General features: G+C 37.5%; 1 non-coding gene across 1 annotated transcript; it reads left to right on the forward strand.

Annotated features, from left to right (window-relative positions):
- The first annotated feature begins 8,517 nt into the window (after positions 1-8,517).
- LOC147340644 (U6 spliceosomal RNA) lies at positions 8,518-8,623 on the forward strand. The gene has a single exon (XR_015160023.1). It is a non-coding gene; the product is annotated as a U6 spliceosomal RNA (small nuclear RNA).
- The last annotated feature ends 17,397 nt before the right edge of the window (positions 8,624-26,020 follow it).

Below are 26,020 nucleotides of genomic sequence, written 5' to 3' on the forward strand. Positions count from 1 at the left end.
GAACCCTCCTCCCTCCTCCCTCCCCATACCATCCCTCTGGGCCGTCCCAGTGCACCAGCCCCAAGCATCCAGCATCGTGCATCGAACCTGGACTGGCAACTCGTTTCCTACATGATATTTTACATGTTTCATTGCCATTCTCCCAAATCTTTTTTTTTAACTCCTAGACATCAAATCTCTTTTTTTGAAAATGAATCAGTCTTGCTCTATTAAGATGCTAGGGTTAGAGGGAGGGAGGCACAACAGGGAGGATATATATATATATATATATATATACACACATACATATATACATACACACACACACACATACTTATAGCTGATTCACTTTATCATACAGAAGAAACCAACACAACATTGTAAAGCAACTATCCTCCAAAAATGTTAGTATTCCTATTTTATACTCTGACATTATCAGGGCCCTGTACCTTATCAGTATCTGAGATTTTTCACCAACCTTTTAATGGCCATATTTTGCCTTAAGGGCATACAAGATATTTGAAAATACTTTTTACCTAACCCAATCACCTATAAAAAGGGCAATCAAGACTGAGTGATACTAAGATATAATTTAATAATTGGTTTTGTTTTTCAGAGAATATTTACCCTTTGAGACAGCAAACGGTTGTTTTAGGAGGAATAAAAAATGATTTAAAGACACATTGAGATTTAAAGACAAAATGAGAATTAAATGAGCAAATAGTATATTATTTATCATTTGTTATGATGAACATCATCCCTTATCATGGAATTTCAATACTGACATTCTCCCCTGAGGGATATGAGTTTTATTTCTAAGACCAGACTGGAATTATGGGTAAAGGCAACTTTCTTTTTCCCTTCTGATTCAATTTCTTAAATTTATGGAATCCTCTTTCCTTTTTTTTTCCTTTCCCTGATTATCAAAGTGGTAAGCATACAGTTTGGAAAATTTGGGAAGTATGGAGAAATATATAAAAAGAAATAAGTCACTTGTCATCTCTACAGCAAGAGGCCACAAGAAACAGTAGACATATGAAAGAAAGGCAGCATTATTTCCAGTTACTGAGAAATTAACTTTGTCCCTCCAACCCCAAATGATTGATCAGCTTAATGATAATAAGCTAACTTCATTTCCACCAGGATTTCATTGATACAGGGGCTTTTAGATGGAGCTGGTCATAAAAAGAGTGAACTACAGATGAAAAGGATTCTATGGCAAGTTTTAACTAGAGATCATAAAATAAAGTATTAGCGATGATGGTTCCAGGGACCAACCTCATTTAACTTCTAGTCTGTTTCTTGATCATATCCTGTTGGATGTGGTCAGTCCCATAAGTCCCAATCCCATAAGTCCTGCCTGCTAGGTACTAACAGGGATGGTGTGGGGAGGGAGGAGGGAGGAGGGTTCAGGATGGGGAACACGTGTATACTAATTAAATAATTTTCTATTAAAGAAAAAAAAAATAGAATACCGGAAAATTGAGACAACAATACAGAGTTCCCATAAAAAAAAAAAAAAAGAAATTAAATTGCTGCATAACTAGGTATGAGTAACCATAAATTACTCAATCAATATCTTGATATTAGACATATGCATTGTCTCTAAGATATTGCTACAATAAATGACTGCCCTCAGCAAAAAAAAAAAAAAAAAAAAAAAGATTTTTTATGATAGTAATTTGGTGTTACAGGCAGGGATTCAGGAATATGACTTAACCCATGCAAAGGTCATAAAGGAAAGATAAACACAGGGTGCAAAGATAAATAGAAATTAAAACATTACTTTGTGATTAGTGGAGTTAGTGCCCAGTACTTTGGTACAGGGCTCTCTGTAAAGCTAGGTTTCAGTAAATAACCTCAGCTCAGGGTCCAAAAAGGACTTCACATTCTCCTGCCAAGTCTTAACCTTAGTAATTGACCATTGAATTGATAAGAACTCTTAACTACATGAAATATCAAGTGAAGGACACAGGAAAGCAAGATGGTTGGGCACCCAGGAGACTCTGGCTTAGGGTTTTAATATCTCTGAATGGCAAAAAAAAAAAAAAAAAGCACTAAAGAGAAAGATCTTTTCATCCATAGTGACCAGCCTAAACACACTAGCAAACATAGCTCAAGGGATCCAATCAAATTACTAGGTCCTCTGGAGGGAGGTAGTAGAGGTGAGGAAGCTGTGATCCTTCTCTTTATTCTCACTTTGTGCTTAACTGTCACTGTGTGAGAAGAAACTGTACAATATGTGGATGCCCCCATAAGAGCATGGGAATCAGATGGTCCTAATTCTTTTATAGATGGAAATTTTCTCTAATTGGATCTTAAGAACACAAGTTTTAACAGGCTCACATTCTGTCTTCTTTTAGTATTACATTCATTGTAGTGGTCCCTCAAGTTTCTACATCCTTTCTAAGCTCCCCCCCTTTTTTTTCATTATCCATCATACATATTTAAAATACAGTTAACTTTTGAATAACACAGGTTTGAATTGCATGAGCTCATTTATATATGGTTTTTTAAAAATAAATATTTATCATGTACTATATAGTTTCCAAATCCTGAAAGATGATGCTGTGAAAGTGCTGCACTCAATATGCCAGCAAATTTGGAAAACTCAGCAGTGGCCACAGGACTGGAAAAGGTCCGTTTTCATTCCAATCCCAAAGAAAGGCAATGCCAAAGAATGCTCAAACTACCGCACAATTGCACTCATCTCACACGCTAGTAAAGTAATGCTCAAAATTCTCCAAGCCAGGCTTCAGCAATATGTGAACCATGAACTTCCTGATGTTCAAGCTGGTTTTAGAAAAGGCAGAGGAACCAGAGATCATTTTGCCAACATCCGCTGGATCATGGAAAAAGCAAGAGAGTTCCAGAAAAACATCTATTTCTGCTTCATTGACTATGCCAAAGCCTTTGACTGTGTGGATCACAAGAAACTGTGGAAAATTTTGAAAGAGATGGGAATACCAGACCACCTGATCTGCCTCGAGAAATTTGTATGCAGGTCAGGAAGCAACAGTTAGAACTGGACATGGAACAACAGACTGGTTCCAAATAGGAAAAGGAGTAAATGCTGGACTGGAAGAAACACAAGCTGGGATCAAGATTGCCGGGAGAAATATCAATAACCTCAGATATGCAGATGACACCACCTTTATGGCAGAAAGTGAAGAGGAACTAAAAAGCCTCTTGATGAAAGTGAAAGTGGAGAGTGAAAAAGTTGGCTTAAAGCTCAACATTCAGAAAATGAAGATCATGGCATCTGGTCCCATCACTTCATGGGAAATAGATGGGGAAACAGTGGAAACAGTGTCAGAATTTATTTTTCTGGGCTCCAAAATCACTGCAGATGGTGACTGCAGCCATGAAATTAAAAGATGCTTACTCCTTGGAAGGAAAGTTATGACCAACCTAGATAGCATATTGAAAAGCAGAGACATTACTTTGCCAACAAAGGCTCGTCTAGTCAAGGCTATGGTTTTTCCTGTGGTCATGTATGGATGTGAGAGTTGGACTGTGAAGAAGGCTGAGCACCGAAGAATTGATGCTTTTGAACTGTGGTGTTGGAGAAAACTCTTGAGAGTCCTTTGGATGGCAAGGAGATCCAACCAGTCCATTCTGAAGGAGATCAGCCCTGGGATTTCTTTGGAAGGAATGATGCTAAAGCTGAAACTCCAGTACTTTGGCCACCTCATGCGAAGAGTTGACTCATTGGAAAAGACTCTGGTGCTGGGAGGGATTGGGGACAAGAGGAGAAGGGGGACAACAGAGGATGAGATGGCTGGATGGCATCACTGACTCGATGGACATGAGTCTGAGTGAACTCCGGGAGTTGATGATGGACAGGGAGGCCTGGCTGCTGCGACTCATGGGGTCGCAAAGAGTCGGACATGACTGAATGACTGATCTGATCTGATCTGATATAGTACCTGATGGGCTTCCCAGGTGGCTCAGTGGGCAAAGAATCCACCTGCCAATGTAAGAGATGGTGATTTGATCCCTGGGTTGGGAAGATCCCTGGAGGAGGGCACGGCAACCTACTCCAGTATTCTTAACTGAAGAATCCCATGGACAGAGGAGCCTGGCAGGCTACAGTTCATGGGGTTGCAAAGAGTTGGACACGACTGAAGCAACTTAGCATGCATGCATGCATATAGTACATGATACAATCCAAGGGTGGTTGAATCCAAAGATGTAGAACCATGGATAAGGAATTGGTTCCAGCTGTAAATTTACATGTTTTTTTGACTGAGGGGAGTGTTGGTGCCCCTAAACCTTGTGTTGTTCAAGGGTCAACTGTATTTTCATTTTCATTTCCCTTTGACTCTTGTATTCTTAACAATCTCATCTACTTCCTGTTTGAGAAGGTGCATGCTAAGTCGCTTTAGTCATGTCCGACACTTTATGATCCCAGGTTCCTCTGTCCATGGAATTCTCTGTGCAAGAATACTGGAGTGGATTGCCATACCCTCCTCCAGTTATGAGAAGGTACTTTACATTTATAAAAGATAGCTCTCTGAGTGAAATGTATGGCCTAACAGTCTTCACAGTATCCATCTCTTGCTCATCTATATATACATCTCTGTCCCCAGCAAGATACCGAGGATTTTGCTCTATGTCACAGTGACTGTTGTTACCACTTTCTGCTCCAGGTTCCTTCAGACTACAAAACCTGCCTTTTAAGGAAGGTTCATCCCTTGTTCTCACAAATGACCCAATAAGGGAAGCACCCTCGACAAATTCCTAAACCAAAGGGGCTGCTGTTGGTAACTTCCAAAGGCACTCACCCACTCAGTGAGTACCAGTGTATCTGCTGTCATGTCTTCTTTCCTGAAACCTTGAGTTCCCTTTGGTTTTTAAATAACTTGTAGTATAACATTCTTTTGCACTCTACCCCCAGAAGTAGTAGCATATGCTTCTATTTCTATTTCCTTCTATTTCTCCCTGATTTATTTCTTAAGGTTCTGTACATTCCCTACCATGCATAATGATAACACTATTTGTGGGACCTTATTGTCTTTTGTCTTTCCTTTTCCTTCTCTTTCTTTTGTGTTTTAGACATTTGTTTTCTTAACATACTCCAGGCTTTACCTTAGGGGATTCCTCCCACAGTAAGAACTGTAAAGAAAAGAAGTTCTAGGGGCTTCCCTGGTGGAGTGATTAAGAGTGTGCCTCCCAGTGCAGGGGATACAGGTTCGATCCCTGCTCCAGGAAGAGCCCACATGCCATAGAGCAAGTAAGCCCATATGCCACAACTACCGAGCCAGCACTATTGAGCCCACAAGCCACAACTACTGAACCCAGCACCACAACTACTGAGCCTGTGCACCCTAGAGCCCATACTCTGCAATAAGAGAAGCCACTACAGTGAGAAGCCTATGAACTGCAACTAAGAGTAGTCCCCACTCACTGCAACTAGACAAAGCCTGGGTGCAACAATGAAGACCCAGCACAGCTAAAAATAAATAAATATTAAAAAGAAGAAAAGAAGTTCTAAGTCTGCAGAAAGCATTCATAGTTCAAATAAAACTACCTTATCCATCTTCACATCCATGAATAGAAGAATTTCTTTCAGCTGATATCTTTGCATCATTCCAATATCTAACCTACACCAGATCCATACATATTGAAATCCTAGTTTAGTGATTTCATCTTTTCTCCTCTTCCCTTAGAGCTCTAACTCTCTAAGTGTTATGGGCATCTTCCTCTTTGCTCCAAACTATACCTGCTTCCCCAATCACAAGTGGTGTCTCCTGAAATTCACTAAATAATGCCTGAAGTATCCTTTGCCACTCTTGTGGTCTTTCTCTCTTGATTTTTTTTTCCTGAATATTTTGTAATCTGTCATGAAAAGGACTATAATCTGCTCTTATTAATGACACTTTGTCTGTAATACTCAGAGGACTCATCAATAGTTTTCTGGGCCTGGGATAGTTTGTGGGAAGAGGAGGGGCAATGAGAGGTCATTCCAGTTTACTCTCATCTTTCTTTTTCTGTTAAATCTCTTTGACCTGAGTTATCTTCCTTGACCTAATAATAGAGCATATACCCTCCTTTTTCCTACTCTATACCAAAAAGCTTTTAGGCCTGGGGACATTTGGGGGGCGGGGTTATCCTTCTTTTCCTTTTCATGTAAGCCAAATTTGACCAAAGCCTTCTCAATCTTCATTTCCTGATAAACCTATGGTTTGCTTTCTGACATTTCTAAATCTAAAATGGTCTCCTAGGCTGTGATTCTCTGTTCATTTACAACACGCTGTACTTTCTCTGCCTGCTGCCAACGTCTTTAGGCTGTTGCTGTGCCAACCAGATTCTCAAAGCCAAGGCATTACTGCCACAGTGTCTTTTAGTGTATTGCTTTTTTGTTCTGACTTTTTCTTTTGAATTTTTGGTAATTTATTTCACTGTACCCTCCACCCCTGCAACCTTAATTGTAAAAGCTGCCATATTCTTCCATGTATTTAAGGCTTTCACACTTCTTGATTTGGTTTCTAACAAAGTCTACCATCCTTTGGGTCTTCGAAATCAACAACAAGGATCATGGTATACCTGAGGGATAGCCAGAATGGATTCACAAACTTATGAAACAGGAAAGAGAGCCTTAGAAGTATGGCTCTAAGTCACACAGAATAAGGTAAGCAGCAACATAATATGGGCAGATGGCACCAACTGTAAACACTTAAAGGCCTAATTGTCTCCCACTAAAGTTCAGTTTACTGTCATGACAGAGGGACAGAATGAAAAAAGGGGGAAACAAACTATGGTATCCAAAATAATTCCATTGTATTAAAGAGAAAGGATATGTCCAAAGAAAAGACACATAAACTGTCACTGTTTGCAGATGACATGTTATTATACATAGAAAATCCTAAATATTCCACCAGAAAACTATTGGATATAATCAGTGAATTTGGTAAACTTGCAGGATACAAAACTAATGCATGAAATCTCTTGCATTCCTATACACTAACAAAAAGGCAGAAAGAGAAATTAAGGAAACAATCCCATTTACCATCACAACAACAACAAAAATGCCTAGGAATAAATCTACCTAAGGAAGAAAAAGATCTATACTTATAAAATTATAATACTCCAATGAAAGAAATCAAAGAGGACACAAATGGATGGAGAAATAAACCATGTTCTTGGACTGGAAGAATCAATATAGTGAAAATGAATATATTACCCAAAGAAATCTACAGATTAAATGTAATTCTTATCAAATTACCAATGGCATTCTTTACAGAATTAGAACAAATTTTTTTTTTTTTACAATTTGTATGGAAACACAAAAGACTCCAAGAGTCAAAGTACTCTTAAGAAAAATGGAGCAGGAAGAAACAGGCTCCCCAACTTCAAATTATACTAAAAAGCTATAGTAATCAAAACAGTATGGTACTGGCACAAAAACAGAAATATAAATCAATAGTACAGGATAGAAAGCCCAGAGATAAACCCATGTACCTATGGTTACCTAATCTATAACAAAGGAGGCAAGAATAAACAATGGAAAAAAGAGAGTATCTTCAATAAGTGGGGCTGTTAAATCTGGATAGCTACGTGTAAAAGAATGAAATTAGAACACTACCTAGCACCATACATAAAAATAAACTCAAAATGGATTAAAGACCTAAAAAGGCCTGCATAGTCAAAGCTATGGTTTTTCCAGTAGTCATGTACAGATGTGAGAGTTGGACCATAAAGAAGGCTGAGCACCAAGGAATTGATGCTTTCCCAAGAATTGATGCTTTCAAACTGTGGCTCTGGATAAGACTCTTGAGAGTCCCTTAGACTTCAAGGAGATCAAATCAGTCAATCCTAAAGGAAATCAACCCTGAATATTCACTGAAGGGACTGATGCTGAAGCTGAAGCTCCAATACTTTGGCCACCTGATGGGAAGAGATGACTCACTGGAAAAGATCCTGATGATGGGAAAGATTGAGGACAGGAGGAGAAGTGGGCAACAGAGGGTGAGATGGTTGGATGGTATCACTGACTCAGTGGACATGAGCATGAGCAAACTCCAGGAGATAGTGAAGGACAGAGAAGCCTGGCTTGCTGCAGTCCATGGGGTCACAAAGAGTCAGACATGACTTAGTGATTGAACAACAGCAACAACAACAAATGTAAGACCAGATACTATAAAACTCTTAGAGGAAAACATAGGAAAAACACTCTTTGACATAAATCACAGTAAGATCTTTTTTGAAGCACCTCCTGGAATAATGAAAATAAAAACAAAATAAATAAAAAAGGTCTATATAGTCAAAGCTATGGTTTTTCCAGTAGTCATGTACAGATGTCTGGTTTGACATAGCTTTCCTTCCAAGGAGCAAGCATCTTTTAATTTCATAGCTGCAGTCAACATCTGCAGTGATTTTGGAGCTGAAGAAAATAAAATCTGTCACTGTTTCCACATTTTCCCCTTATGTTTGCCATGACATGATGGGATGGATGCCATGATCTTAATTTTTTAAATGTTGAGTTTCAAGCCAGCTTTTCACTCTCCTCTTTCACCCTCATCAAGAGGGTCTTTAGTGTTCACTTTGGCAGCACAAATACTAAATTTGGAATGTACAGAGAAGATTAGCATGGCCCCTGTGCAAGGATGACACGCAAATTTCTGAAGCATTCCATATTTTTAGACATAGAGAACAGACTTGTGGACACAGCGTGGGGGAAGGAAAGGGTAGGATGAATGGAGAGAGTAGCATGGAAAAATATCTACTACCATATGTAAAGTAGATAGTCAGTGGGAATTTGCTATATGACTCAGGAAACTCAAACCAGGGCTCTGTGACAACCTAAGAGTGGTGGAATGGGGTGGAAAGTGGGAGGAAGTTTTAAGAGAGAGGGCACATATGTATACCTATGACTGATTCATGTTGGTGTATGGCAGAAACCAACACAATATTTTTAACCAAGTACCCTTCAATTAAAAATAAAATTTTAAAAAGAGACTCTTTAGTTCCTATTCACTTTTTGCCATTAGATTGGTAAGTAGGTAAGTGTTAGTCACTCAATGGTGTCCAACTCTTTGCAACCCCATGGACTGTAGCTCAGCAGGCTCTTCTGTCCAGCGTTCTCCAGGTGAGAATACTGGAGTGGGTTGCCTATGCTCTTCTCCAGGGGATCTTCCCAACCCAGGAATTGAACACATTCCTGTTCATTTTAGTTCACTGATTCCTAAGATGTTGATACTCAACCTTGCCATCTCCTGGTTGACTACATCCAATTTACGTTGATTCATGGGCCTAACATTTCAGTTTCTTAAGCAATATTGTTCTTTATAGCATCAGACTTTACTTTCACCACCAGACACATCCACAGTTGAGTGTTTTTCCCACTTTGGCCCAGCTGCTTCAGTCTTACTGGAGCTATTAGTAATTGTCCTTCACTCTTCCCCAGTAGCATATTGGACACCTTCTGACCTGGAGGGCTCACCTTCCAGTGTAATATCTTTTTGCTTTTCATACTATCCAAAGTGTTCTCCAGGCAAGAATACTAGAGTGGTTTCCTTCTCCAGTGAGCCATGTTTTGTCAGAACTCTTCGTTTTCAACCATCCATCTTGGGTGGCCCTGAGAAGCATGGTTCATAGCTTTTTTGAGTTACACAAGCCCCTTTGATATGATAAGGCTATGATTCATGAAATGGCTCAGCGGTAAAGAATCTGCCTGTCAATGTGACTCAGATTCAACCTCTGGGTTGGGAGGACCCCCTGGAGAATAAAATGACATCCCACTCAAGTATTCCTACCTGGGAAATCCCAGGGACAGAGGAGGTTGGCATCTACAGTTCATGGGGTGACACACACACACACATATGTACACAAATACGTGGCAAGTAAACAATATACTACTAAACTAGCAATGGATCAGTGACAAAATCAAAGAGAAAATCAGAAAACACCTATAGACAAATGGAAATGAAAATGTAATTTTCATTTATATTTGTAAATGAAAGCACAACAGTCCAAAATCTATGGGATTCAGCAAAAGCAATTCTAAGAGAAAAGTTTATAACAATACAATCTTACCTCAAGAAACAAGAAAAATCTCTAATAGATAATCTAACCTTACACCTAAAACAACTAGACAAAGAAGAACAAAAACAAACCTAAAGATAGTGAAAGAAAAGAAATCATAAAGATCAGAGCAGAAATGGATGTAATAGAGGCATAGAAAACAATTGCAAAGATCAATGAAACTAAAAGTTGCTTCATTAAAAAGACAAACATAATTTATAAACCTTTAGCCGGACTCATCAGGAAAAAAAGGGAGAGGGCCCAAATCAATAAAATTAGAAACAAAAAAGCAGAAATTACAACTTGCACCACAAAAATACAAAACAACATAAGAAAGCAATTGTATGCCAATAAAATGGACAACCTGGAAGAAATGGACAAATTCTTAGAAAGATACAGTATCCCAAGACTGAACCAGGAAGAAACAGAAAATATGAAAAGACCAATCACAAGCACTGAATTGAAGCTGTGATGAAAAACTCCCCAAAAACCAAAGTCCAGGACCTGATGGCTTCACAGGTGAATTCTATGAAGCATTTAGAGAACTAACACCTATCCTTCTGGAACTGTTCCAAAATATTGCAGAGAAGGAAAACTTCCAAATGTATTCTGTGAGGCTACCATCATGCTGATACCAAAACTAGCCAAAGATGCCACACACAAAAGAAGAAAATTACAGGCCAATATCCCTGATGAACATAGATGCAAAAATCCTTTGCACATTACTAATGTTTTGAATCCAACAATACGTTAAAAAGACCATATACCATGATCAAGTAGGATTTATACCAGGGATGCAAGGATTTCTCAATATCCACAAATCAATCAATGTGGTACACTACATCAACAAGTTGAAAAATAAAAACCATTTAATCATCAAAAAGAATAAAGTACCTAGGAATAAACCTGCTGAAGAATACAAAAGACCCATACTCTGGAAACTGTAAGATGCTAATGAAAGTAATCGAATAAGACACAAACAGAGGGAAAGATATATCATATTCATGGATTGGAAGAATGAATATTTTCAAAATGACTATACTACCCAAGGCAATATAGAGAGTCAATGCAATGCCTATCAAATTGCTAATGGCATTTTTCACAGAACTAGAACAAAAATTTTTTTAATTTGTTTGGCGACACAACAGACCCTGAATGGCCAAAGCAATCTTGAGAAAGAAAAACAGAGTTAGAGAAATATAACTCAGCCATAAAAAGAATGAAGCAATACCACTTGCAGCAAATGGATACACCTAGGAAGTGTTATACCGAGCGAAGTAAACCAGACAGAAAGACAAACATTATATGACATGGCTTATGTGTGGAATCTAAAAAATTAATACAAACAAACAATTTATGAAACAGAAACAGACTCACAGACTTAGAGAACAAACTTGTGGTTGCTGGGGGAAGGGAAAGAGGGGAAGGGAGGGAGTTTGGGATGGACAGGTACACATTGCTACATTTAAAATGGATGACCAACAAGGGCCTACTGTATAACACAGGGAACTCTGCTCAATGCTAGGTGGCAGGCTGGATGGGTGGGGAGTTTGAGGGAGAATGGAAACATGCATATGCATGACTGAGTCTCTTTGTTGTTCGTCTGAAACTATCACAACATTGTTAATGGGCTATACTCCGATACAAAATAAAAAGTTTTAAAGAAAACTTATTTGTATATTTTACTATGAGTATTAACATATATTTTGTCCATTTTTCTTTCTTTTTGTTGGAGACTTTGGGATTCTAGTTACCCAACCTAGTTCCAGGCTCTTGACAGTGAATGTGCTGAGTCCTAACTGGAGTATTGGGGGATTCCCTTGCCCATTTTTCTATTAAGCGATTTTGGTAATTTCCCTTATTAACTATATATTAAGGAAATTGTTTGTTATATGTGTTACAAACTATTCCCCAGTTTCTCATGTGCCTTTTGATTTTATTTATAGCATTTTTCGCATGTAGGAAATAAAGCCCATGATTTTTATGTAGTCAAATTCATCAATCTTTTCTCTGGTAACTTCATTATTTTCCTTATTTTAAAAGTTTTTTTATTAAATATAATGTACATAAAAGTGATTATTATCACATGTCATAAATGTAGTTCAGTGAATTTTTGTAAACTGAATACTTCCCTGTAACCAGCATCCAGATCAATAAATAGAACATGGACAGTATCCATGGTACTCCCACAGTCACTACCTGTTCCTTCCCACACAAGGTAGTAAATTAGTTTTATAAGGTTTCATTTTTTAATATAACATTCAAAAACTCCTTTTTAGGGAGAAGAGTGAATCCAGGAACCCATTTTATTTTTTAAAATGACTAGTTAGTTGTCCCAACACCATTTATTAAATAATAAATAAATAATAATATAATATAATATAATTTATTATAATTAAATAATAAATAATAAAAAAAGGTAAATAGGAAATTTTACCTTTATCATATATCAATCTCTTTTATGTATTTGAACCTATTTCTAAACTCTTTTTTCCACTGATGTGACTATCTCTTCATGGTTTCTAGCAGAGGAATGACATAGTCTATGCTTTCAAAAGATCATTTTGGCTGCTGTGTGGAGAATGGACTGTATGGTGGGGTAGTGTGCAGGGTGCAAGTAGGGAGTAAGGATATTGTAGTAATCTAGGTGAGAGATAACAGTGGCTTAGAATAGGAAGTTAGAGCAGAATAGAGAAAAGTGGTCATAGATGAGGTAAGATTTGGGCATTTAATTCATATATCAGTACCACACAGCTCTTTTAATTTCTGTATCTTTATAATATACTTTAATATCTCATAAGACCAATTTCCTCCTCATTAGTATTTTTTCCAGAATTTTTCTTACTTTTCTTGATATGAGCTTTTCTTTATATTAGCTTAAGAATCAGTTTTTCAGTTTCAAAAAATTCTATTGTTGTCTTTAAAAGGTCAGATTAAACTTATATAGTAATAGATACAAGAAAGAACATCTTTGTACTATGAGTAGTTCCATCCAGTAACAGAAAATTGAAGACTCTGTGATTGTCAAAAGTATATAAAAGATTTCTTCATACAGATCTTTTAAGTTTCATATTTTTACGTCCTGAGGGTTTTTATTGTTGCCATTTGAAACTGGACATTATCTACCATTATATTTTTATTACCAGTTATTATCTCAAATACACAAAAGGACAAAAAATCAGACACCCATGTTTTTATTAGCTAGACTTAACTGAATGTTGACATTTTTTATACTTGCTTCAGATCATTTTAATCCTATTTTTAAATCGAATTATTATTGATCATAATGTGTTATATGTTACAGAGGGACAATATAGTGATTCACAATTTTAAAGGTTATATTCTATTTATAGTTATTATAAAATATTGGTTATATTCCTGGTGTTGTTCATCATATCCATGTAGCTTATTTTATGCCCAATAGTTTGTACCTCTTAATCCTTTATCCCTATATTGCTCCCCCCACTGCTTACTTCTCCCCACTGATAACCACTGGTTTGTACATATTTTCAATTTTACTGAATATGACTCACTTTCTGAATAGCAGTTAGTTCAGTGCACAAATATTTATTTACTCCACAATATGTGCCAGACGCTATTCTAGGAGCTGTGTTACAAGAGAGAACAAAGAAGACAAAATCTCCTGCATTCTGAAGAGTACATTGAAGTTGGGGGAGATAGACAAAACTGAAAATATCTAAAGAAAATACAGAATGTGTTATATCGGATAAATTAGAAAAAAATAAGACTGGGAAAGTGAATATAGAGTGCAATGGTGGTTAATCTTAATTGTTAACTTGGCTAGGCTATACTACCCAGTTTTTTAATAGAACTAACCTAGATGTTGCTGTGAAGGTATTTTACAGATGTGGTTAACATCTACAATTATTTGACTTAAAGATTACCCTAATTAATGTGGGGGCTTGCGTGTATGCTCAGTTGCTCAGTTCTGTATGAGAAAAGATGCAATAACAGAAATTCTAGCCTGCCGGGTTCCTCTGTCCATGACATTTTCCAGGCAAGAATACTGGAGTGGGTTGTCATTTCCTTCTCTAGGGGATCTTCCTGACCCAGGGATTGAAATTGTATCTCCTGCATTGACAGGTGTATTCTTCACCACTGAGCCACCTGGGAAGCCCTAAATAATGTGGGTGGACCTCACCAATCAGTTGAAAGTCTTAAGAGAAAACCTGAAGTTTCTTGGAGGAGAAAGAATTCAACCTCAAGATTGCAGCATCACTTCTTGCAGTTTCCTGCCTGATGACCTGCTTTATGGATTTATGACTGACAGTCCCTGCAATTGTGTGAGCCAGTTCCTAAAGATAAATGTCTTATTATAAATATATTAATGCATTGTATATAATTATATATATATATATATATATATATTATGTCCTATTTGTTCTGTTTATCTGAAGAACCATGACAAATGTACAGTTTGGCTTGAGAAGACAGAATCTTAAGGATAAATTTTCATTTTTATTATTGTTGTTGTTTTGGCCATGCCACACAGCACATGGGATCTCAGTTCCCTGACCAGGATGGAATCTGTGCCCCCTGTAGTGGAAGCATAGAGTCTTAACCACTGGATCACCAGGGAACTCCCAAGGATAAGTTTTATGAGTTGGTTCTGGAGTTTCTTGAATTGCTTCTCTAATCTATTAGGTTTAAATACATTAATGACTCTATTTACAGTGGTAAAGAAGGCGCTGGGGAAAAATAAATAATCAGACTTTCAGGAATTATTGATCATGAGCTCTGAAATGACATTAATTCTAGGAGAACCAAAAGAACAGTATACTCCACTAGTCAGAGTAAGGCTCATGCAAGTCAAGTGATAATGGATAGCTCAGGTCCATCTCACAGTGGACACAGTGGTTCCTCAAATCTGTCTTGTGGTTATTTTTCTGATCTGGAATGCATAGTTGGAACAGATATAGTCAGTAACTGGCATAATCCTTTCATTGGTTCCCTAACCTATGTAGTGAGGTCTATTATGGTAGGAAAGGCCAAGAGGAAACCACTAGAACTGCTTCTACCAGAAAAATAGGAAACCAAAAGCAACACCACATTCCTAGAGGAACTGCAGAGATTAGTGCCACCATTAATGACTTGAAAGATGAAGGGGTGTTAATTACCACCACACCCACATTTAGTTTGCCTATTTGGCTTATGTAAAAGACAGATATGCCTTAGAAAATGACAAAGGATTACCATAACTTTAACCAGATGTTGAGACCAATTGCTGTTGCTATTCCAGATGTGGTTTCTTTGCTTGAGAAAACTAATATATCCCTTGGTATCTGGGGATATTTCAGTTGTTGATCTGTCAAATGCCTTTTATCAATGCCTGTTAGTAAACACCACCAGAAGCAGTTTGCTTTCAACTTCCAAAGCAGCAGTACTGTCTTGTTGCAAGTATATCCATTGCTCTACTCCTAATTTTCATACTTTATAGAGATCTTTTACTTTGCCTTTTACTTCTATAAGACACCATACTACTTCATTACATTGATGACATTGTGCTGATTGGACCTGGTGAGCCAGAAGTGGAAACCACTCTAAACTTACTGGAAAGACATTTATGGGTCAGAGGGTGGGATATAAATCCTACAAAATTCTGGAGCCTTCTATCTCAGTGAAACTTCTAAGGGCTCAATGGTGTTATGTGAAGATATCCCTAGGATGGCTAAGTTGCTGCATCTGACCCCTCCTACAACCAAAATATAGACCAAATGCCAAGTGGGACTTTTTGGATTTTGAAGTTATGTTTCTCATTTGGATGTGCTACTCTGACCCATTTACCAAGTGATCTAAAAAACCACTATCTCTGCATGGAGCGCAGAAGAAGAGAAAGCTTTGCAACAAGTTCAGGCTGCTGTACAAACAGCTCTGCCATTGGGCCATATGATCTAGCAGATCCAGTGTCACTTGAAGTGGTATTTGTCAGTGGCAGATAGGGATTCTATTTGGGGCCTTTGGTAGGACCTTATAAGTCAATCATAGTGTATGCACTTAGGATTTTGAAGCAAAACCCTGCGAGCCTCTGCAGATAACCACTCTCCTTTGGAGAAATAGCTTTTAGCTGCTTGCTATTGGGCTTTAGTAGAGACTGAACACTTAACCATGAGCCACAAAATTACTATGAGACCTGAGATGCTCATCATGAAGTGGATATTGATTCCCACACAAACCCATAATGTTGGCTATGCACACTGGCACTCCACTAGCAAATAGAAGTGGTATATAAAATTATGCTTTAGCAGGCTCTGAAGGCACAGGTAAATAAAATAAATAAATGTCTCAAATGCTTATGGCCCCTACTACTTCTATGAAAGTGAAAGTGAAGTCGCTCAGTCGTGTCTGACCCTTTGCAATCCCATAGACTGTAGCCTACCAGGCTCCTCTGTCCATGGGATTTTCCAGGCAATAGTACTGGAGTGGATTGCCATTTCCTTCTCCAGGGGATCTTCCCCACCCAAGGCTCGAACCCGGGTCTCCCACATTGTAGGCAGACGCTTTACCATCTGAGCCACCAGGGAAGTCCTATATTACCTCCTTTCTCTCAATCTATATCTATTGCCTCATGGGGAGTTCTCTATAATCAGTTGACTGAAGAAGAGAAAACTTGGGCCTGCTTGATATACATGCATATCAAGATGGTTCTGCTTGAAATGCATGCAACACTTAAAAGTAGACTGTTCCACCACTACAACCTCTTTGTGGGACATCCCTGAAGGACAGTGATGAAGTGAAATCTTTCCAGTGTTCAGAACTTTGAGCAGTGAACATGCTTGTTCATTTTTACTTTGAAACAGAAATGGTCAGAGGTATGAGTGTGTATATACCAATTCATAGACTGTAGCCAATGATTTAGATGGGTAAGCAGGGGCTTGGAAGGAACATGATTGGAAAATTGGTGATGAAGAGGTCCAGGGAAGATGTATGTGGGTACGCCTCTTTGAATGGGCAAAACCCTTCACAAAACTGGATATTTGCATCCAATGTGAATGCTCACCAAAGAGTGACATCAGCAGAGGAGGATTTTTATAATCAAGTGGATAAGATGATCTGTTCCCTGGATAGCCATGAGCCACTTTCCTCAGCCACTCCTGTCATTGCTCAAGAGACTCATGAACAAAGTGACCATGGTGATAGGCATGGAATTTATGCATGGGCTTAGAAACATCAAGTTCCACTCATCAAGGACAACTTGTCTCCACCCACTGCTCAGTGCTCAGTCTGTTAGCAGCAGAAACCATTGCTTTGTCTCTGATCAGACACAATTTCCAGGGGTGATCAAGCCAGTTATTTGGTGGCAGGTGGCTTATTAATACATTTGACCACCTCTATCATAGAGGGGACAGCCCTTTAGTTTTACTGGAACAAATGCATTAGATATGGACTTGTCTTCCCACCATTCAGTTCTTCTGCCCAAAATACACTCTGTGGACTTACAGAATACCTTACCCACTACCATGTATTTCAAACAGCATTGGTTCTGATCATGGATCTCATTTCATAGTACTTGAAGTGTGGCAACAGGGCCATGCTCATGGAATTCACTAGTCTTACCATGTTTCCCCTCATCCTGAAGCAGCTGCATTGATAGAACCATGGAATGGCTGTATGAAGGCTCAATTACAGTACCATCTGGGTGACAATATTTGCAGGGCTGAGGCATGTTCTCCAGGAATTTGTACATACCTTAAATCAGCATCCAATACATGGTACTGTTCCTCCTATAGCCAAAATTTATGGGTCTAGGACCCAAGGGGTGGAAATGGGAGTGGCACCACTATTATTACCATAGTTATCCAATAGCATAAATTTGGCTTTCTGTTTCTGCAGCCTTATACTCTGCAGATCTACAGGTCTTAGTTCCAAAGACTGGAATGCTTCCACCAGGAGACACAACAGTGACTTCATTGTATTTGTAGTTAAGAGTGTCACCTTGCCACTTTGGGCTCCTCATGCCTTTGAATCAACAGACAATGAAGGGAGATACTTTATTGGCTAAAGTGATTGATCCTAATTACTAAGGAGAAACTGAACTCTACAACACAATGGAGGTAAGGAAGAGCTTGTATGGAATACATTAGGTTCCTTAAGGCATCCATCTCTTAATACTACTATTCTTGTGATTAAAATCAATGTAAAGCTATAATAACTCAATTCGGTGGGACTACTAATGGCTTAAACCTTTCAGGAACGAAGGTTTGAATGGCTTCATCAGGCATAGAACCACAGTCAGCTAAGGTGCTTGCCAAGGTCAAAAGGAATATGGACTAAGAAGTGGAATGAGGTAGTTATGAACACCAGTTATGACCATGTGACCAGTTGCAGGAAAAATGGCTATAATTGTTATAATACATAATCCTTATTTTTATGAATATATTTGGGTGTATATTTATGTCAAATGCCTTTCTCCCTCCATTATCTCCTCATAGAACATGAGATGCATTAACGATAATTAAATTTACATCATAGTATTTGAGTTACAGGATATCAAGGAGAGGAGTGATTCAAAGACTTTGCATACTCTTATGGTGAAAAAGTTAGCACATTTTTCAGTTGTAAATGACTTTGTTATTGTATTTATTTAGAGATATGTGTATGGATACCCATTGGACAAGAGTGGGACTGTGATAGTTCATTTTATGTATCAACTTGGCTAGTTTATTGTATCCAGTTATTTAATCAAGCACTTACATAGGTGATGGTGTATGCTAGATGTAGTTAAAATATGCAATCAGTTGACTTGAAGTAAAGATTACATTTGATAATGTGAGTGAGCTTCATCAATTAGTTGTAGGATATAAGAGAAAAAACTGAGATTTCCTGGAGGAAGAAATTCTGCCTCAAGGCTGAGGTGTCGCATTCTGCCTAATTTCCATCCTGCGGGATTTGCCCTAGATCCCACTCAAGACTGCAGCATCAACTCTTCTTGAGTTTGCAGCCTGCTGGCCTGGTCTACAGATTTCAGATTTGCTAGGCCCCACAATCACAATCACATGATCACATGTTCTAATTCCTTAAAATAAAATTATATATATATAAACATATATATTATATTTCCCTGGGGAACCCTGACTGATGTAATTGTGCAGGTGTGATTTTAAATAAGATGTTTAGGAAAGGTGGCATTTGAGTATCATTTATGTTTCCAATAATAGTTTATGCCTTTTTACTGTTTAAAATTATTTCTTTATTATTTTTAATTATTAAAGTTTTATTTTTAGATAGTGTAGATTCACAGTTTTTTTTATAGTTCCACAATATTTTACAATTATTTTTTAAGTAGGTAAGTTAAGATTTTTCATTGGAGATTCAATATCAAACTCAATTAATAGAATGAATAGACAGAAAAGTAGGAAGATACAGGTCTGAAAAGCACTATGAACCAATTCAACATAATTCATATTTAAACAATTTTCACACAACCACAGGATACAAATTCTATTCAAGTCCCCATAGAGTATAAACCAGGAAACACTGGAACATATCCAGGGACATGCAACAAGGTGCAAAAGTTTCATGGTCTAAAGGTATTGAAACTATAGAGTCTGTTCTCTTATCACTGTGGAGTTACGTTAGGAATCAATATCAAAAGATATTTGAAAATAACCATTCTGGTTCAAGATGGCAGAATAGAAGGATATGCGCTCGTCTTCTCCTGCAAGAGCACCAAAATCACAACTAGCTGTTGAACAACCATCAACACTGGAACTCACCAAAAAAGTATACCCCATGTTCAAAGACAAAGAAGAAACTGCAGCAAGATGGTTGGAGGGGCACAATCACAATAAAATCAAATCCCATACCCACCAGGTGGGTGACCCACAAACTGGAGAACAATAATACCAAAGAAGTTCTCCCACCGTTGTGAAGGTTCTGAATCCCATGTAAGACTTCCCAGCCTGGGAATCTGACAAAAGGACTGAGAATCCCCAGGGAATCTGACCTTGAAGGCCAGTGGGATTTGATTACAAGACTTCCACAGGACTAGGGGAAACAGACATTTCAGTCTTGGAGGGCACAAACAAAACCTTGCATGCACCAAGACTCAGAGGAAAGGAACAGTGACCCCACAGGAGAATGAACAGAAACTACCTGCTAGTGTTGGAGGGTCTCCTGTGAAAGTGTGGGTGGGCAGGGGCTCACCAGAGGTATGGGGGCATGAGCAGCAGCAGTCCTGAAATATCCCCCATGGTGTAAACTCTCTTGGAGGTCACCATTAACCCAACCACAGAGCCAGTAGACCCGAGGTCTGGGTCACTTATGGTCAAAACACTACCAGGGAAGGAGTGCAACCCCACACATGAGCAGATAATTGGATTAAAACTTTACTAAGGCAAGACCCAGTTTTTCCCACCAGCAGTCCCTCCCATCAGGAAGCTTACACAAGCCACTTAGCCTTCTCCATCAGAGAGCAGACAGAAGAAACAAGAACAACCACAGTCTCACAACAACTAAAACAAAAATCACATTACAGAAAGTTATCAGCATGAAAAAGCAGAAAGTTATGTCCCAGATGAAGGGACAAGTTAAAAGCCCAGAAAAACAACTAATTGAAGTGAAGATAGGCAACCTTCCAGAAAAAGAATTCAGAATAATGATAGTGATGATTCAGGATCTCAGGAAAACAATGGGGAAGATGCAAGAAATGTTTACCAAAAACCTATAAGAACTAAAGAACAAACAAACAGATGAATAGTACACTAGAGGGAATCCATAGCAGAATAACTGAAGCAGAGGCACTGATAAATGACCTGGAGGACAGAATGGTGGAAATCACTGCAGCAGAACAGAAAGTAGAAAAAATGATTAAAAGAAATTAAGACAGCCTAAGAGACCTCTGGGGCAACATTAAGTGCTGTCCCCTACATTATAGGGGTCCCAGAAGGATAAGAAAGAGAGAAAGGACCTGAGAAAATACTTGAAGAGATCATAGCTGAAAAATTCCATACCATGGGAAAGGAAACAGTCTACCAAGTCCAGGAAGCACAGATAGTCCCAGGCAGGATAAACCCAAGGAGGAACACACAAAGACACATAGTAATCAAACTGACAAAAATTAAAGACAGAGATAAAATATTAAAAGCAACAAGGGGAAAATGACAATATACAAGGGAACCCCCATCAGGCTATCAGCTGATTTCCCAACAGAAACTCTACAAGCCAGAAGGGAATGGCATGATATATTTAAAGTGATGAAAGAGAAGAACCTACAACCAAGAATACTCTACCCAGCAAGATTCTCCTTCAGATTTGATGGAGAAATCAAAAGCTTTCCAGACAAGCAAAAGTTAAGAGAATTCAGCACCACCAAATCAGCTTTACAATAAATGCTAAAGGAACTTTTCTAGGCAGAAAACAAGAGAAGGAAAAACCCTACCTACAGAAAATAAACCCAAAACAATTAAGAAAATGATAATAGGATCATACATATGGATAATAACCTTAAATGTAAATGAACTAAATGCTCTGACCAAAAGACATAGACTGGCTGAGCAGATGAAAACATGTGCATGTATGTACTTCCACATCACTCTGCTTGACCCCCAAAATTGTAAGTAATTGTTTTATATTGTTAGGTTAGTCACATTCCTGTTATGGCTTTCAATTGTAATCATCTTTAATTTTTTGTCTGGTTATTGATTGTGAAAACTGATAAACATCATTTATATTGTGATTAGGTAACTATTACTCACTTAATACCGTTGTGTTGGTTAACAGAAAAAGAATAGAACTCTATATGACCAAAACTACCATTTAATAGAAAAACCTGTAATCACTTTTAAAAATCTAGATGTATATCAGAATCACCTTGGAATTTTTTGAAAAATACAAATGCCCAGGAATTGCATTTTATTCACCAGCACTCCAGATACGTTCCTAATGAGCAGTCATGTTTAAAAACAACTGGACTCTATGAGGATCTTTTACTTTTATCTGGTTTGTTTCACTTTTTCTATTTCACATTCAGTGCTCCCATTTCATTTAGTTTATGCTTTCCAATTTCCCCATATCTTCTTTTTTTTGATGTTCTTTCTCAAGCCTTTATCACACATAGTAGAAAAGCTCTTGTATACATATATACATAATGTGTATAATATATGTATTTCAGAAAACTTATGAATTTTTGCCTAGCTAAAAATTTTATGACATTTTGATTCCACTTGTTTGACTTAATATAAATAGAATGCCAGATTTCTAATTAATAAAACAGATGTGCAACAAACAACAAAGATTTACTGTCTAACACAGGGAACTATAGTCAATGAAAAGTAATTTCAAAAATAATATATGTGCTTATATATAAAACTGTAACACACAAAAAATAATTCTATTTTTTGAAATTTAGTAATGCTTATCTTTTCATCAGTTTTTCTAAATGTCCTATGGAAATCTAATAACAATGTATGAGATACAAAATTTTAAATATATTTGTGTAGCATATGATTAATATAAATTAGTTAAATAGAAATCTATTATTTTTAAAGTATTAGTGACATAATTCAAGATCCTCCTATTCTTGTTTTTCTGCACTTGATCAAGTATTCTCAGAGAAATGTTAATATGTCTCACTATGATTATAGATTTTTGCTTTTCCCTGATATTTCTTCTGATTTTTGCTTTATGTATCTTTGTTTCTATGTTAGGTGTCTAATGGTTTATGATGTCCATCTCTTTAGTGAATTGTACCTTTTATCATTAAAAATATTTATATGTGTTTCATTTGAAAATAAATAAATTTAATTAAAAAATAGATATTTGAAAATAACCTACATATTTTCAAGTGCAATATAGATTCAGTTTTATTGATCTTTTCTCTTACCTAGATTTTGCTCAGGTTTTCAATATTGTTGATTTTGGCTCTTTATTATTTCCTTCCTTCTTACTCTGGCTTTGTTTTGCTTTTCTTTTTCTAGTTTCTTGAGTTAGAAGTAGGATTACTGCTCTGAGACCTTTCCTGTTTTCCAATGTAAGCAGTTAGTGCTATAAATTTCCCTCTTAGCACTTTAACTGCCATTGCACATATTTTGGTATTTTGTATTTCCATTTACATTTAGCTATTTTTTTTCCTTTCAAGACTTCCTTTTTTTTTTCTTCTAATTTTATTTTATTTTTAATCTTTACATAATTGTATTAGTTTTGCCAAATATTAAAATGAATCCGCCACAGGTATACATGTGTTCCCCATCCCGAACCCTCCTCCCTCCTCCCTCCCCATACCAACCCTCTGGGCCGTCCAGTGCACCAGCCCCAAGCATCCAGCATCGTGCATCGAACCTGGACTGGCAACTCGTTTCCTACATGATATTTTACATGTTTCAATGCCATTCTCCCAAATCTTCCCACCCTTCCTTTTTGACTGATGAATTATTTAGAAGTCTTATTTCCACATTTCATGATTTCCCTGTCTTTCTATTATTGACTTCAAGTTTGACTCCATTGCGGTCAGAGAACACTTTCTGTAGGATTTCAATTCTTTTAAATTTATTGAAGTTTGTTTCATGGTATGGTCTACCTTGATAAATGTTCCATAATGAAGTGCAAGTTGCTCAGTCCTGTCTGACTCTTTGTGACCCCATGGACTATACAGTCCATAGAATTCTCCAGGCCAGAATACTGGAGTGGGTAGACTTTCCCTTCTCTAGGGGATCTTCCCAACCCAGGGATTGCACCCAGGTCTCCTGCATTGCAGTCAGAGTCTTTACCAGCTGAGCCAGGGAAGCCAAAGAATACTGGAGTGGGTAGCCTATCCCTTCTCCAGCAGATCTTCCCAACCCAGGAATCAAACCAGGGTCTCCTGCATTGCAGGCAGATTCTCTACCAACTGAGCTATCAGGGAAGCCTGATGAATGTTCCATAAGCTCTTAAAAAATTTCTGCTATTTTTGGGTGGGGTGTCTTATATATCCTAATTAGATACTGTTGGTTGATGGGTACTTCTATATCCTTACTGACTTTCTGTGTAGTAAGTAGATCTATCAGTTGCTGAGAGTGAGATATGGGAGTTTCTAATGGTTGATTTGTCTATTTCGTATTTTGGCTCTATAAATTTTTGCTTTGTGAATTCTTGGACTTAGGTTTTTGATGTGTACACATTTAGGATTATTAAATCTGGGTGGATTTACCTTTTTATTCTATTTAAAGGTTTTATTTGTATCTAGTAATAGTCTTTTCTCTGAAGTATACTTTATCTGACATTATGTAGGCACTTCTGCTCTTTTTAATTTATGTTTACATGGTATATCTCTCTCCATCTCTTTTCCCCCGGCTCATCTATATCATTAAAGTTGAAGTGAGTTTCTTATAACCAGTACATAGTTGGGCTGTATTTTATTTTATTTTATTTTTAATTTACTTGCCCAATCTTTGCCTTTTGAATAGTTTAGACCATTTAAATGTGTTTAGACCATTTAAATTTAAGATGATCATTAATTTGGTAATACTTAAGTTTATCATTTTATTCTTTATTTCCTGTTCATTTCCACTGTTTTTTATTCCACTGTCTTTCTCTTATTGCCTTCCTGTGGTTATTTGACCAATTTTTACAATTTTATATTTATTTATGTGTAGTTCTCTGGGGTGTATTATTTTCTATAGCTTTCTTAGTGGTTGCTCTGGATATTACACTATCCATACATGACTTATTACAGTCTGGTGATATCACATCTCAATTGTAATGTGGAAATCTTACTTCCATTTAGGTTCTTGTAGCCTCCTAATTTTAAAATATTATTGTTTTGAGTATCAGATGGAGTCTTAATTTTTTGTTTCAGTCATCATGTCTGATATGCGTTGAATTGTGCTTCCTCAAAAGATATGTTAAAATAATACCACTTAGCTCCTCAGAGTGTGACCCTATTCAGAAATAGGGTCATTGCAGATGAGGCCATACCAGAGTAGGCTGGACCCTTAATCCAATATGACTGGTGTCCTTATAAAAATAGAAGAGACAGAGAAACAGAGACACACACAAGGAAAGCTCCACATAATGATGACAGCAGGGATTGAAGCACTTAACAGCTACATGTATTGCCAAGTATTGCCAAAGATTGTCAACAAATCACCAATAACTAGGGAGAGGAAAGGAAGGATTCTCTCCCTTAGGTTTCAGAAGGAGCATGTCCCTGCCAACACCTTGATTTTGGAGCATGTCCCTGCCTTCAGAACTGTTAGATCGCCAGTCCAGTTTTGATGCATGATACAGGAAGCTTGGGGCTGGTGCACTGGGATGACCCAGAGGGATGGTATGGGGATAGAGGTGGGAGGGGGATTCAGGATGGGGAACACGTGTACACCCGTGGTGGATTCATGTTGATGTATGGCAAAACCAATACAATATTGTAAAGTAATTAGCTGCCAATTAAAATAAGTAAATTTATATTAAAAAAAAGAACTGTTAGATATTACATTTTTGTTTTCATAAGCCACACAATTTGTGGTACTTTGTTACTGTGCCTTAGGAAACTGATACAGATTTTGGTAGTGGGAAGTGGGGTGCTGCAGTAAAAATTACCTAAATATGTAGAAATGGCTTTGAAATTGGGTAATAGATAGAGGTTGGAGGAATTTTTAGGTGCTTGATTTAAAAAAAAACAATCTAGATTGCATTGAATAGACAGTTGGTAGTAATATGAACATTAAAGGTACTTCTTGTAAGGAATCAGAAGGAAATAATGAACAAGTTATTGAACACTGAAGGAAAGGTGATTGTCGTTATAAAGCGTCAAAAAGCTTGTCTGAATCATGTTCTGACTTTGGACAGAAAGTAAACTTGCAAGTAGTAAAGTTGGAGATTTAGTTGAGATTTCCAAGCAAAGTACAGAAGAAAGGGCCTGGTTTCTCTTTTCTGTTTATGATTAATGCATAGAGAAATAAACTGTGGAATGAACTGCTAAGTGGAAAGGAATTAGACAAGTAATAGAAATAAAAGGTATCAAAATTGCAAAAGAAGAAAAACTGACACCATTTGCAGATGACATGATACTACATACAGAAAA

The sequence above is a fragment of the Bos grunniens genome, chromosome X (genome assembly GCF_055505025.1).
Source record: "Bos grunniens cultivar Pamir isolate PY7600 chromosome X, Bosgru_T2T1.0, whole genome shotgun sequence".
Taxonomy (NCBI): Eukaryota; Metazoa; Chordata; class Mammalia; order Artiodactyla; family Bovidae; genus Bos; species Bos grunniens.